We start from the raw sequence: 14,084 nt of genomic DNA, 5'->3' as shown, positions 1-14,084 counted from the left end.
GCAGGATTTCTCTGCAAGGCATACTGAGATGTAAAGTCATCAAATCACCAAGCGTCTCAGGTGCGTCATTCCTCCCCACTTTGACCACAGCACAGCTCAGTAGGATCTGAGTTCCAGCTTGAACAACAGCTTCCCCTGATGATGAGTCCCCTTCCATGTGTATGTTGCCTCCTCCACTGAGTCTGCCTACCAACTCCAGAACCCCGCTCCCCACTCCTGCCAGCTTCTATCCCAAAGATGCCCTTTCCAATAAATATGATTTGAGAGCCCATCAAGGCAGGTGTGAGCAGGCTTAGAGTGGGAGTGGCAAGGAGGGGTGTTTCCAATGTGGGTTTTTCTTGGAAGGAGGGGGGAGCCACACCCTGCAGTACTCAGGGCTTACTCCTGGTGAGCCTAGAAGATTGTGGGCATCGAAGGAGGGTTGACCTGCATGCAAGACAAGCACAGTATAATAGCTCGGACCCTAAACACCTTTACTTATCTATTTGTTTATTTACTTATTTATTTATTTTGTTTTTTGGCCACAAAAGGCGGTGCTTAGAGGTTACTCCTGGCTCTGTGCTCAGAAATCACCCCCCTGGAAGGCACTGGGGAGTATATGGGATGCCGGGATTTGAACCACTGTCTGTCCTGGATCAGTTGCATGCAAGGCAAACGCCCTACTGCTGTGCTATTACTCCGGCCCCTATTTATTTATTTTAATTTAATCTAATTAATCATTATTTTTGGTTTGGGGTCCACACCTATTGGTGCTCAAAAGTTTCTCTTGGCACTGTGCTCAGGAGTAGCTCCTGGCAGGCTTGGGGATCGAGCCTGGGTTGGCAAATTGCAAGGCAAACACCCTGTTTGCCCAAACTCGCTGTGCTACTGCTCTGGCCCTATTTTATTTAATTATTATTATTATTATTATCATTGTTGTATTAAATAATAAAAAGGCCCTTTGGATGGACCCAACAATCATCATCATCATTGGCCCTATTTTTATTTATTTTATTTATTTTTATTTTATTTTATTTTTATTTATTTATTTATTTATTATTTATTATTATCATCCTCTCCTCCTCCATCTCATCAGCCCTATTTTTTTAATTTAATTTTTTTTTTTTTTTGGTTTTTGGGTCACACCCGGCAGCACTCAGGGGTTCCTCCTGGCTCTATGCTCAGAAATCACCCCTGGCAGGCTCAGGGGGACCATATGGGATGTCGGGATTCGAACCACCGACCTTCTGGCAGGCAAGGCAAACGCCCTACCTCCGTGCTATCTCTCCAGCCCCGCAGCCCTATTTTTTTCAGTTCTCATCATCGGCCCTATATCATGTATTTATCATCATCATCACCATCTTCTTCTCCTCCTCCTCCTTTTTGCCCGCCCGCCCGGCCAGCCGGCCCCAGGCCCGACAACCGCGAGGCCGCCCTCCGGAGCGCGCGCCCGGCCCTGCGGCAGGCCCCGCCCCTCGCCGGCCCCTTTTGTTCCGTCCCGGAGCGGCGGGTCGCGCGGTCGCATCTCGCCCGCTCGCCCGCTCGCTCGTGGCTCGGCTCGGCTCGGCTCGGCTCGGCTCGGCGCGGGGTCGCGGGGCCGCTCGGCGCGCGCCTCCACCCGCCCGCCCGCCGCCGCCGCCCGAGCGCGAGCGCGCAGCCCCGCCAGCCTGCACGGCTGCAGCCGGCACGGCCGGCGCCGAGCCAGCCTCGCGTGGACGTCCCCCGCGGCGCCCGGGCGGGGAAAGGCACCGGCACCGGCACCGGCACCGGCACCGGGACCGAGCAGCGGCGGGTCGCCCCTGCGGGTGCTGCAAGCGGGGACCAGGTAGGAGCGCCACAAAGGGCCGGGGGGCGCGGGGGGCCGCGGAGGCCGGCGCGGGGCTTTGTCGGGGCGCCCCGGTCCTTCCCGCTGCCGGGATGCAGCGCATCGCTTGCACCCCCGATGCATCTCTCGGCCCCGCCGGACTCTGCGGGTCCCCCGAGCCCTGGAGCCAGGCCCAGCCTGGTGGGCGCGGCCACCCCAGCGCCCGGCCCTTGGAACCCGGAGCGCCCACCCGCGCGCGGCCTTTTGCAAAAACTTGGGTGAAGTGCACGGTCGGGGGGGGCATCGAGGAGCCCCCCAATCGGGCGTGGGGGCCCCGTGAGGCGGCAGATTTTGTGCCCTGCCCAGAGGGAGTGGCCCCCGTCCCCGGCCTTGGAGGAGGATGCTCCGAGCCGCCTCCTGTCCCCGGCCAGGCGGGGCCTGGGCGCGGCATTGGTTGGTGCCCACTGGGCATTGCCACGCAGGCCGCGGCCCCACCCCGGGGAGGATGGGCAGGGGCGCCCCGGGGTCCTGTCTCTCTCTCTCCGTCTGAGACCCCATTTCCCTTTGCCGGAGGGATGTGCATGCTCCATCAGGGTGGTTGGGGATGGGTGGTGGGAAGGTGCCCGCTGAGGACAGGGGTGCGGGGTGCAGCACGTGGGGCGCACCTCGTGCCCTGCTCCCCAGAAGCTGTGATGTAAACAAGCAGGAGCCCTTGGTTCACCATCACAGGCGTTGTGTCCTGGGGTACAGGCCAGGCTCACCAAACCCCCCCCCTTCAGGGAGGACAGTTTTGCTGTGGGTCACCCCAATGGGGAACAGGGACAGTCGACGGTGGCGCAGAGCTGGAAGCTCCAGGCGCCTGGCAGAAGTTTGGCACCAGGATGCCCAAGACACAAGAACCCAAGAACCCACAGGCCGCGGGTGGGGGGCGTGTGGGTGGCCGGGGGCATCTGTTCCGGAAGTTGGATCCCTTCTGTTTGCTGCTTTGCTTTCTAGGGGGACAGGGGGAACTCGCTGCCCATCCGGGAGCCAGGAGGAATGTGGGGTCAGGCCCCGGACAGGTGTGGAGGGGACCCTGGAAACTCAGGATGTAAAGCCTGAGCTTGGTTGTGTCTCCGCACTCCTGGGGCACCTCTGCCAATCTCCCTGCCTACCCCCCCCCCTTCTCCTAGCAGGCTGGCTACTAGTTCTGAACCCAGACCCAAGTTCCAGGAACCCAATTAGTCTTTCTGGCCACAGTATCTGCAGTATCTGCTATCCACATTGGGGTTTCAGGGAGTGTTTAGGTTTGGGGCCACACCTGATGGTGTTTAGGGCTTACTCCTGGCTCTGTGCTCAGAGATTACTTTTAGTGGTGCTCAGGGGACCATATGGGGAACCGAGGATTAAACCCTGGTCAGCCATGTGCCAGGCCAGATCCCTCCCCACTGTCCTCTGGCTCTCATCCCTCTGCTGTCTGCTTAGCAGTTGTCAGTGGCTGTGTGGCCTTAGATTCCTTACTGCACCTCTCTGTGCTTCGTCTCCTCCTCTCAGTCTTGAGAATAGAGTGAATGTTGGGGATCTGTCCCTGCTGCCCCCTCCAGCCACCAACTGCACATCTCTGTGCCTGGGATTCCCCTAGCTCCTTGGGGTCTCCCTATAGATCCCCATCCCTGCTGCCGATATGCCTCCCAAGTCCCTTTCCAGTCCTGATTGGAAGCAGGGTCAGAAGCAGGATCTGAGAGCTGGACTGAGACCCTGCGACTCCAACAGTCTGAGGGTCTGAGTGAGGGGCTGGTATTGGCATTCCAGGGCTAAGGGGTCTTTTAGGGTACCACGTGAGCTCTCCTCACCAGTGGGGATTGCAGGGAGCTCTGATAAATACATTCAACCCCCCTTCCAGCTGTGTCACCTGCAGGCCAACTCACTCTACTACGTTCAGGGTTGGATTTCAAATCGTTTTTGTGGGAACACGATCAGGCGGATTGTGTATTTAGCACCTGCTGCGGAGTTGAGTTGAGGGGGGCCTAGGCCTCGCTGTGGGCCCAGCCCCTCTAATTACAGGCTGCTTTCAGCTGGAGCTGTTTGGGGCTCCTTTGTGTTGGCATTGGTTTGGGGGCTTGATTTTTTTTGTTTGTTTGTTTGTTTGGGGGCCACATCCTGCAGTGCTCAGGGACTACTCCTGGCTCTGAGCTCAGAGATCACTTTTGGTGGGGCTGGAGATCAAACTCATGTCAGCTTTGTGCAAGACAATTGACCTCCTGGCTATACTATCCTATCGCTCCAATCCTTTGTAAGGTTATTTTCGGGGAGGTGTCATTCCCAAGCATGTTCTGGGATCACTCCACGTAGGGTTTGTGGAACCAGCCCTATGAGGGATCTGGAGAGTGTGTGTGTGTGTGTGTGTGTGTGTGTGTGTGTGTGTGTGTGTGCAAGGCAAGCGTCCTGCCCGCCCTCCTATGTCTTGGTCCTGTGTGGGCCTTTCATTCTGGACTCTGTGTGTGTGTGTGTGTGTGTGTGTGTGTGTGTGTGTGTGTGTGCGCGCGCGTGTGCAAGGCAAGCGTCCTGCCCGCCCTCCTATGTCTTGGTCCTGTGTGGGCCTTTCATTCCCCAATAGGGGCTACAGAAATGTCAGCCTCGGGTTGTAGGGGTGTGGGGGTGTGTGGTGCTGTGTCCCCAACTGCTGCTTCCCCACAGTGCAACCCCCCTCAACACCCTCTTTACTGGGCCTGAAACCCAAGTGCCCTGGCACCTACCCTTGCTTTTGCTTGCAGGGAAGGCATAGGTGGCTGGACCAGGCCACACAGGATGTGGGATTGTGGGTTCAGGCCCTGCAAACTGAGTGGGAGCACCCCTCTTGGTTAAATGGAAGCCCTGGCCCTCCTCCTCCCATGTTTCTTTCCTCCTCTCCCCGACAGGCACCACCCCATGGGCTGCCTGTGCTTCTCAGTTTCAGGGTTCAGCAGAGACCACAGGTGGGAGTAGGTCACGTGGTGGCCCACCTCTGCTGCGTGTGTTATGACTTGTGAATGCCCAGGTGTACATATGTGTGTGAGTAGCAGGAGAAGGTGGGGGGGGCTAGGGCTCCCCAATCTGAGCTTCATTCCTGTGGCAGGGCCCATGCTGAGTTGCTAATATTCTTGTGAAGTTTCTGCCTGGTACCTGTCCTGTTGTGGGAAGATGCTGCTGTCTGTCTGTCTGCAGCTGCCCCTGCAGCTCTCCTGAACCCCACTCCCCAGCATCGTTCATTTGACCAGGGCCACAGGCGGAGTCCCCACTCCCATGCACAGCCTCTTGGTCCGTCTGGTTTCTCGGTTTTCAGGCTCCTGGCCGCCCTCTCAGCTCTGTTCCCTGGCTCCTCCCTGGGGGTGCCCTGGCCTCTTGGGTTCCCTAGATGACCGCAGGAAGCTCCGCCTAGCTAGACCCTGGAGTTCTGGGCCCCTTGGAAAGATGGAACAAATGGCAACCTAGCCTGTTCCTCTCTCCCATGGGGATGTGTTTTGGGGGAGCTTTAGGGGACTCCCGGGGGAAGTAGGGGCAGCATGCCTGGCATTTCTGGGCCCCTGAGGAGGGGATAACATTGATGTCTCAGGGCCTGTGATTCCTTTGAGCCAGTCCCTGCTTGGCTTGCACACCGCCTGGTCACTTGTCCCTCATCCACCAGGTGGTGTTTGGGCCCAGTGTGAAGATGCAGGGCAGGTATCAGGAAGGTTCCTTGTGTGCCTTTCTGGGTCTGCTTTTTTATTTCTGGTTTTTGGGTCACACCTGGCAGCGCTCAGGGGTTACTTCTGGCTCTACACTCAGAAATCGCTCCTGGCAGGCTCAGAGGACCATATGGGGTGCTGGGATTCAAACCACCGACCTTCTGCATGCAAGGCAAATGCACTACATCCATGCTATTTCTCCGGCCCCATGGGTCTGCTTTTTAAGGGAATTTACACCTGGTGAAGCTAGTCTTATGCGATGCTGGGGATCAAACCTGGGTTGACCATGGGCAAGACACACACCCTCACCGCTGTCCTGTTTGTGGTTTTTCATCGGACCCTCTCTTGCCCAGGGGCTACTCCAGGCTGCTGCTGGGGGTCCCTCCAGGGGTGTTTAAGGGTTCTGTAAACTCAGACTTCCAGTATGGGCTTGCCCTTGGAGCCTGTGCTCCAACCTCTTTCCCACACAACCCCGCCCCATCCAATGCTGTTTCTTTATCTGATTCCGGAAGTGTCAGGGAAAGGAGACCTTCGGCCGAGAAGACTGGGGTGACATGAAGGCAGCTGGGGGAATGGAGGCTCCTTTAGGGGTAATAACCTTGAGCAAGGGGGAGTCTGGAGTGGTGAAGCTGGGCTATATCTGATACTCAGGCCTGAGTGAGGGGAATGCCGCCCCCCCCCACTCGCCGTCTCTGATCCCCTAATCCTCCAGGAGGGTCCCCAGCAGCTGCAGGGAGTCGGGTGCTGGGGCTGAGACCCTTCGCATCTCAGGCATGACCCCCAGAACAGAGCCAGCTGGTCCCTGGCGCCTGGATACCCCCATGTCTCCGAAGTATGGGACTTCAGCAGGGAAGCAGCTGTCTGCAGACACCTGGCTGGTGTGTCTGAGAAATCAGTCCAAGAGACGGCCAGAGGTGGGTGAGGACGGTGGGCTGCCTGGCCTGGTGTGGTACCCTTCTCCTGCCCAGATTCCTGGCCTTATCTCCCCATTTGGTCTCGGTTCCCAGGAGATAAGGAGAAGGGTTGAGAGCAGGGCCCCATGGCCAGAGGCTTGAATCTAACTCGGGCTGAGTTCCTGGGCCTTGGTTTCCCCATCAGTAAAATAGGCTCATAGCCATGTCTTCTTCACAGGCGGCACAGAACCAGAGTGGGGACTCTGTGGCCGGTAGGCTGGTGATAATGTTGATAATGTTGAGTGGTGTGGATGGGACCCAGGAGGAGGTGGGGGGACTTCCTGAACCCTGCGATGTCTCTGTGAGCTAGTGTGAATGAGCCTCTAGGACATGCTGTCCTGTGATTGAAACTCAAAACTCATTTCCCAGCCGCTCCCAGGCCCTGTTGGGTCACCTCCCGGGCTGGGGTGCTCCCTGGGTGTGAGTGCTGAGTTCCTCATTGCCAAGGACTTCCAGTCTGCCCTTCCTGGACCCAGGCTCCCCTCCGGGGCCTCAGCAGGGTGCAGGTCTGAAGTCCCCTTCACCCCAGAGTCCTGCCCCTGGGCGCTGTCCTTGGTGCTGGGCCCTGCTGAGAGGCACCTGAGGAGTCCAGGGCTGAGGTGGAGCAGTAGCTGTTTGTGGGGTGCTTGGGCAAGTGTCTGGTGCTTAGTGGGGTCAGGGCAGGCAGGGTGCCTTCTCTTCTGGAAGCAGGAGAGGAAACCCCGACTTTGAGGCTTATAGTAGGGCTCCTCACACTTGCCCTGGGGTGCCCTTCTGGGTCTTCAGGCTCCCTTAGGACTCAGCATGCTGGCTGAAGGGTCAGGCCTAGCTTACAGGTCAGGGGGGCTCAGTGGCCCTCACTCTGCACCAGCCCAGCCTGGGGGAAGACAGTGGGTTCCGACTACTGTGGCCTTAGCCATTTGGGGACACAGCCACACTTGGCCTCTGGGGATCCTGCCTAAGAGGTGCTTAGGGAATGGGGGTCAGAACAGGGCCTGGGTGACAAGTACAGGTGGTAAAGAAAAACACCAGGTCATGCTCTTTTTTTTTTTTTTTTGGTTTTTGGGCCACACCCGTTGACGCTCAGGGGTTACTCCTGGCTATGCGCTCAGAAATTGCTCCTGGCTTGGGGGACCATATGGGACACCGGGGGATCGAACCGCGGTCCGTCCAAGGCTAGCGCAGGCAAGGCAGGCACCTTACCTCTTGCGCCACCGCCCGGCCCCCCCCCCTTTTTTTTTTTTTTTTGGTCACACCTGGCAGCGCCCAGGGTCCTGGCTCTATGCTCAGAAATCGCTCCTGGCAGGCTCGGGGAACCATATGGGATGCCGGGATTCGAACCATCATCCTTCTGCGTCTAAGGCAAACGCCTTACTGCTGTGCTATCTCTCTGGCCCCTTCATGCTCATTTTTTACTCGTATTTTCTCTTTGTTTTCTTTTATTTTATTGTGCGAGTGGTCACATCTGGCTTAGTCCTGGCTCAGGGGACCATATGATTCTGGGGATTGGACCCTGGCAGTGCTGGGGGACTGACTGTTTGTATTCTAGGGATTAAACCAGAAAGACTACAAGATAAGTGCCCTTCTCTCTGTACTCTCTCTCTCTCTCCGGCCCCCACCTCCTTTTATTTTTTTGCTTTAAGTTATTTCTGTTCCACATGTGAGCGAGACCATCTGGCACATGTCTTTCACTTTCTGGCTAATCTCACTGGCACCCCAAATCCATCCCTGTTGTCCCTCAGGGCATGACTTTCTCTAATGTGGTAGCAGGGCAGCATTCCACCGGGAACTCTCCCCCAGCTACTTCAGCGCCTCGTCCCTGACTGTGGCTGTGGCTGTTCAGGTGGTGGGAAATCAGGCTGTTGGAAATGGGGTGCATGGAGACCTGTAGTGTTTCCCAGGTAGTCTGCCTGGGCCTACTGCACCCTCTGCTGCTTCTGTTTGTATCTGAGTTTTGTGATTTGTTGTTGTTGTTGTTTCGTTTTTGGTTTTTGGGCCACACCCAGTGATACTCAGGGGTTACTCCTGGCCATGTGCTCAGAAATCGCTCCTGGCTTGGGCGACCATATGGGATGTAGGGAATTGAATCCAGGTCCATCCCGGGTCAGCTGCGTGCAAGGCAAATGCCCTATCGCTGTGCTATCACTCCATTCCCTTTTGGTTGTTTTAGGTTTTTTCTTTTGGTGACTACACCTAGTGTTGCTCAAGGATTACTCTTTGATCTGCACTAGGAATCAGTTCTGGTGGTACCTGGGGAACCATATGGGATGCCAGGATAAAACCCTGGTTTGTAGTGTGCAAGCCAAGTGCCCCACTCACTGTACTATCTCTCCTGCTGTTTATTTATTTGTTTTTTGGGCCACACCTGATGACGCTCAGGGGTTATTCCTAGCTATGCGCTCAGAAATCACTCCTGGCTTGGGGGACCATATGGGATGCTGGGGATTGAACCGCGGTTTGTCCTAGGCTAGTGTGGGCAAGGCAGACACCTTACTGCTTGTGCCACTGCTCTGGCCCCAGTTTTGTTACTTTTTGAGTCACATACAGCAATGCTCAGGGCCACTCCCAGCTCGGCCTTGGTGCTGCTTGAGGACCATATGTACTTGAGCTGTCGGGGTCCCTCTGCCTCCTCTTTTAGTTGACAGAGGAGGTTTTCTCCCTGAGGTAAGATCTCATGGCTCCGGGCCGGAGAGATAGCATGAAGGTAAGGCGTTTGCCTCTCATGCTGAAGGTCATCAGTTCGAATCCGGCTTCCCATATGGTCCCCTGTGCCTGCCAGGAGCAATTTCTGAGCATGGAGCCAGGAGTTTCCCCTGAGCACTGCCGGATGTGACCCAAAAACCACCAAAAAAAAAAAAAAAAAGATCTCATGGCTTGAAGTTGTGTTTCTCAGGGGCAGTGCTGGGTTCAGTTCAGATTAAGGAAGGGAGGGGAACCCTTGGGGGGGGGGGTGTCAGTGAAGAGAATCTCTGAAGGGGATCAGTATGCCTATATTTTTTTTTGTGGTTTTTGGGTCACACCCGACAGTGCTCAGGGGTTATTCCTGGCTCCAGGCTCAGAAATTGCTCCTGGCAGGCACGGGGGACCATATGGGACGCCAGGATTCAAACCGATGACCTCCTGTATGAAAGGTAAACGCCTTACCTCCATGCTATCTCTCCGGCCCCAGTATGCCCATTTTGACCCTCCTACCATGTGCTGGGTTTAGTGGCCATGTAATGGGGCTTAAAGGGGAGCAGCAGTGACTGCTTCCCAGTGGCGACTGAACCCCACCTTTTCTCGCTCATGCTGGCTTTGGACTCCAGGCAATTGGCATTAACTATTCTGTCTCTTTGCGCTGAGACTTGGGCGAGTCTGAGAGAAATGGTCCAAGGACCCCGTTTCTGTTCTGTGAAGTGAAGGAGCTGTGGGGTTAAAGGGCTGATTGAGCATCCCCTGTCCTGGGCCTGGTGGGGGATCCCTCCACAGAGCCAGATGGGCTCACTGAAGCTGTGGATGACTGCACGGCCAGTTATGACGCCATGGTGCATGTAAATGCATATAAGCACATGGGTCACCATGAGCACATGTATATATCTGAATACTGGCACAAGTACATGCCTGTCAGTGTCCACATGTATGCAGGGAGGCGTATTTTTGTTCTCTCCTTCCTAAGGCCACACGCGGCCATGTTGCTCCCTTTGGCTGGGATATAGGAGCACTCCATGCCCTGAGAGCATGGCCCCATTCTCCATGGTTTTTTTTTGTTTGTTTGTTTTGTTTTGTTTTTGGGCCACACCCTGTGACGCTCAGGGGTTACTCCTGGCTATACGCTCAGAAGTTGCTCCTGGCTTCTTGGGGGACCATATGGGACGCCGGGGGATCGAACCGCAGTCCATCCTAGGCTAGCGCAGGCAAGGCAGGCACCTTACCTCCAGCGCCACCGCCCGGCCCCTCTCCATGGTTTTGTGTTTTGTTTTGTTTTGGGGTCATACCTGGCAGTGCTCAGGGGTTACTCCTGGCTCTGCGCTCAGAAATCGCTCCTGGCAGGCTTGGAGACCGAATGGGACGCTGGGATTTGAACCACCATCCTTCTGCATGCAAGACAAATGCCTTACCTCCATGCTATCTCTTCCCCCCTTCCCCATTCCCCATGTGACAGGCCGGCTGGGACCTAGTTATGCCTTGCAGCCCTGAGCCAAGAGTTGAGAAGGATGGGGTGTATGTGCTGTGGGCCCTGGCAGCTGCCTGCAGACTTCTGGGGGAAATCGGGGTCTGCCTCTCTGTCTTGCATGGCTCTGAGGGGTGCTCTGCCCCTGCTCTGCACCTCCCTCTGCTGGGCCCTGCCCCCTTTAGCCCCTCTTTGAAGTCATATGAGTGGGCAGAGCCAGAGTTCCAGCCCCAGTCTGGGTGAGGCCTTGGGCTCCTCTTCTTTCATGGGCTTTGGGCTGCTGCCAGGCCCCTGAGAACAAGGAGGGAAGGAGGACTGATCACTCTTGTCTTTAGGGAGTTCTGCCCTGCTGAGTGCTGGCTCCAACTTCCTGTGGAGACTGCTAGGCGCCATCTTTGAGGCACAGCTGGCACAAGTGAGCTCTGAGATCTGGTGCCCACATGAGCTGGAAGGACTGTGATTCCAGACTCTGGCTTCTTTGCAGGGCGTTGGGGTAGCCCCAACCTGTCAGCAGCAGACAGTGTGAGCCCCCATCCCCCTGTGTGTGAGGGGGATGGAGCACTGATTCTGGCTAGAATTGTGGAATCTGGGTCCTGGACGGTGCTGGGGGGGGGAGGTCAACGTTTAAGTGCCTGAAGGGGCAGACCTTGGGAGCCCAACTCCTGCCATGTAAGGGTACCCAATCAGTGAGGTAACCTATGGCTCAGTGGTTAGCTCCTGTGGGGGGTGTCACTCTGTCTGGGCCTACACCCCTTTAGTAGATGTGTATGGGGAATCTCCTTTTCCTCCCCTCCCCTGCATGTCTCTTCCATTGAAAAATATTGGAGGGGCTGGAGCAATAGCATGGTGGGTAGGGCATTTGCCTTGCACGCGACTGACTCGGGTTTAATCCCTGGCATCCCATATGGTCCTCCGAGCCCGCCAGGAGTGATTTCTGAGCACAGAGCCAGGAAAAATACTTGCACACCTCCAGGTGTGCCTCAAAACATAACAACTACAAAAAAGATTATGGGGTGGCTGGAGCAATAGGATGTTTGCAGTGCACATGATTGACATAGGTTCGATCCTTGGTACCCCATATGTCCCTAAGTACCACCAAGAATAAGTCCTGAGCACCACTGGGACTGGCCTAACAAAAAAGGATGATGCAGTATTAGGAATATTTAGATTATAACCCCCGCCCCTTAGTGACACTTCACAGGAATTCAGCACCTAGTCAACAAATAGGCTCATGAAATACGCTCAGAAATCACCCCCCGGCAGGCTTGGGGGACCACATGGGATGCTGGGTTTAGAACCACGTCCTTCTGCATGCAAGGGAAACGCCTTACCTCTATGCTATCTCTCCTGCCCCTGGCTCATGAATCTTAAGCCTCATGGGAGTTGGGGTTCCCACCCCTCCTCCAACCATCCATATTGGGGTTCCCTGGCCATGAGTTGGTGAATCCATGAGCATGAGTGGGGACAGGGAGATGGAAATGTGGGCTGAATGGCACCCCCCATGTAACCCGTGACCCCAACAGTGTGGGGCCTGACTCCACAGTGTTCACATAGGCTGACCCCAACAGTGATACTCACTGTGCCTGGCTTCTCCCCACCTCGCCGGGTGGTCCCCCTGCTCTGGGGTGCAGTTTTTGGGTCCAGATGATGTGTCCCGGTAGGCTCTCCAACTCAGCATCCCCTCGAAAGCTGAGTGTGAGTGCTTTCAAGTTGGGGTGCACTTAATGTATTTTGGGGCCCTGATGTGTGTTCCCTTTTCCTCAGCCCTGATTATATATATATATATATATATATATATATATATATATATATATATATATATATATATATAGTTTCCCCTCATGTCACCTGTCCTCCCAGACCTACTCCATCTCCACTTTGTCCCCACATACTGGTGTTCCCTCAGCTCCCCGCTGTGGCTCAGCCTTGCTGTGTCCTGGAAGGCCAGTCTCGAGCCTTCACATTTGTGAAGTGAGTAGGGCCTGGCTATGGTTTCATGTGTGTTCATGGGACCTTCCTAGGTCCCTGCTACCTGCTATGAGGAGCCCCTCCCTCACCCTATACTCAGGGTACCCTTCCCCCATTCCAGTCTCAGAGTACCCCCATTTTAGCCCCTGACTATTTGAATCCTCACCATTTGACCAGCAGGAGGGTGTGGCTTGCAGGAACCAATCCCTGTTAAAGCCCCTGTGTTGTTAGCTGGGACCCCCCTAAACCTGTCTTGTGGTTGGTATGTGTCCCAGATGTTGGGGATAGGGGATACAAATACTCCAGTTGTCAGCCTCCAAGACAAATGAGGAAGGGTCCTTGGGGAGGGGTTGAGCCTGGCATGGAGTGGGCAGAGCACCTGCCCCACCATTGGCTCCTGAGGACAGGGCAGAGTCCCTAGTACCCATCAGCCCAACCCTACTGTGATGCTGGCTGCCCTGGGCCTCCTACTGCCCTGTTGGCTCCTTCTGACCCCCTTCCAGGCTGTCCACGGGCCAGGAGTTCCTGGGCCTCGTCCCCACTGCCCAGACACTGCCCAGCCACCCTGCAGCGTGTCTCGTTGGTCAGAGATGCCATTGAGGGCGCCACAAAAGGGGCCTGTTGGCTTGACAGCTCCCGCTGCCTCCCACCCCACTGTCTGGGCTCCGGCTCTGGGGGAGGCATGCACACTGCCTGTGCTTGTGTGTGTGTGCGTGCATAATGCTGCCTGTATTTCTTTTTTTTTTTTTTTTTTTTTTTTTTTTGGTGGTTTTTGGGTCACACCCGGCAGCGCTCAGGGGCTATTCCTGGCTCCATGCTCAGAAATCGCTCCTGGCAGGCACGGGGGACCATATGGGATGCCGGGATTCGAACCGATGACCTTCTGCATGAAAGGCAAACGCCTTACCTCCATGCTATCTCTCCGGCCCCAATGCTGCCTGTATTTCTGTGTGTGTCTCTGCATGCTGCATTCTCTGATATGTGTGTATGTGAGTGCTGTGTGTCTGCATGTGTGTGTTCATGTGTGCTGCATCATGAGTGGATGACAATGGTTCCTGCTGCCCTGGGGATGGGTACAGTCCCCGCACAGGCTGGTGGCCTTTCTAGGCAGCCATCTTTGTACCCCCTTTTTCAGGTACTGGCACTGAGGTCTCCTGAGCCCCACAGCCAGGCATGGTGGGTTTAAGGCTGGACCAAACTCAGACCCACATGTATAGGAGGCTCCCGCCTCCCTTGCTCCCTTGGCCACAGTGTGTCTGCAGCTCAGCTTATCACTAGGTCCAGCTTTTCCCAAGACACCCCGCTGTGTGTGCCCCCCAGCAGGGCTGTGGCAGGCCACATCCTCCCTTCACCCTGCACTGACATGGGGTAGTGAGTGTCTCCTTCTTCCTTCTTCTCCCCAGCCTCTTTTTTTTTTTTTTTTGGACAGGGGTCACACCCGACAATGTTCAGGGGTTACTTCTGGCTCTGTGCTCAGGAATTACTCCTGGCAGGTTCAGGGGACCATATGGATGCCTGGAATTGAACCCGGGTCAGCCGCATGCAAAGCAAACATCCTCCCCACTGTG

General features: G+C 55.9%; 1 protein-coding gene across 1 annotated transcript in view; it reads left to right on the top strand.

The window, feature by feature from the left end:
- The first annotated feature begins 1,652 nt into the window (after positions 1 to 1,652).
- CLIP2 (CAP-Gly domain containing linker protein 2) overlaps positions 1,653 to 14,084 on the top strand; it is a 49,952-nt gene continuing 37,520 nt past the window's right edge. Inside the window, exon 1 of the mRNA XM_049789492.1 lies at positions 1,653 to 1,804. The gene's annotated coding sequence lies outside the window, so the exon portion shown is untranslated. The remainder of the gene's footprint in view (positions 1,805 to 14,084) is intronic.

Source organism: Suncus etruscus, chromosome 15, assembly GCF_024139225.1.
Source record: "Suncus etruscus isolate mSunEtr1 chromosome 15, mSunEtr1.pri.cur, whole genome shotgun sequence".
In the NCBI taxonomy this organism is placed as follows: Eukaryota; Metazoa; Chordata; class Mammalia; order Eulipotyphla; family Soricidae; genus Suncus; species Suncus etruscus.
The sequence above is the reverse complement of the archived record's forward strand: the minus strand, read 5'-3'. Positions and strand labels throughout refer to the sequence as shown.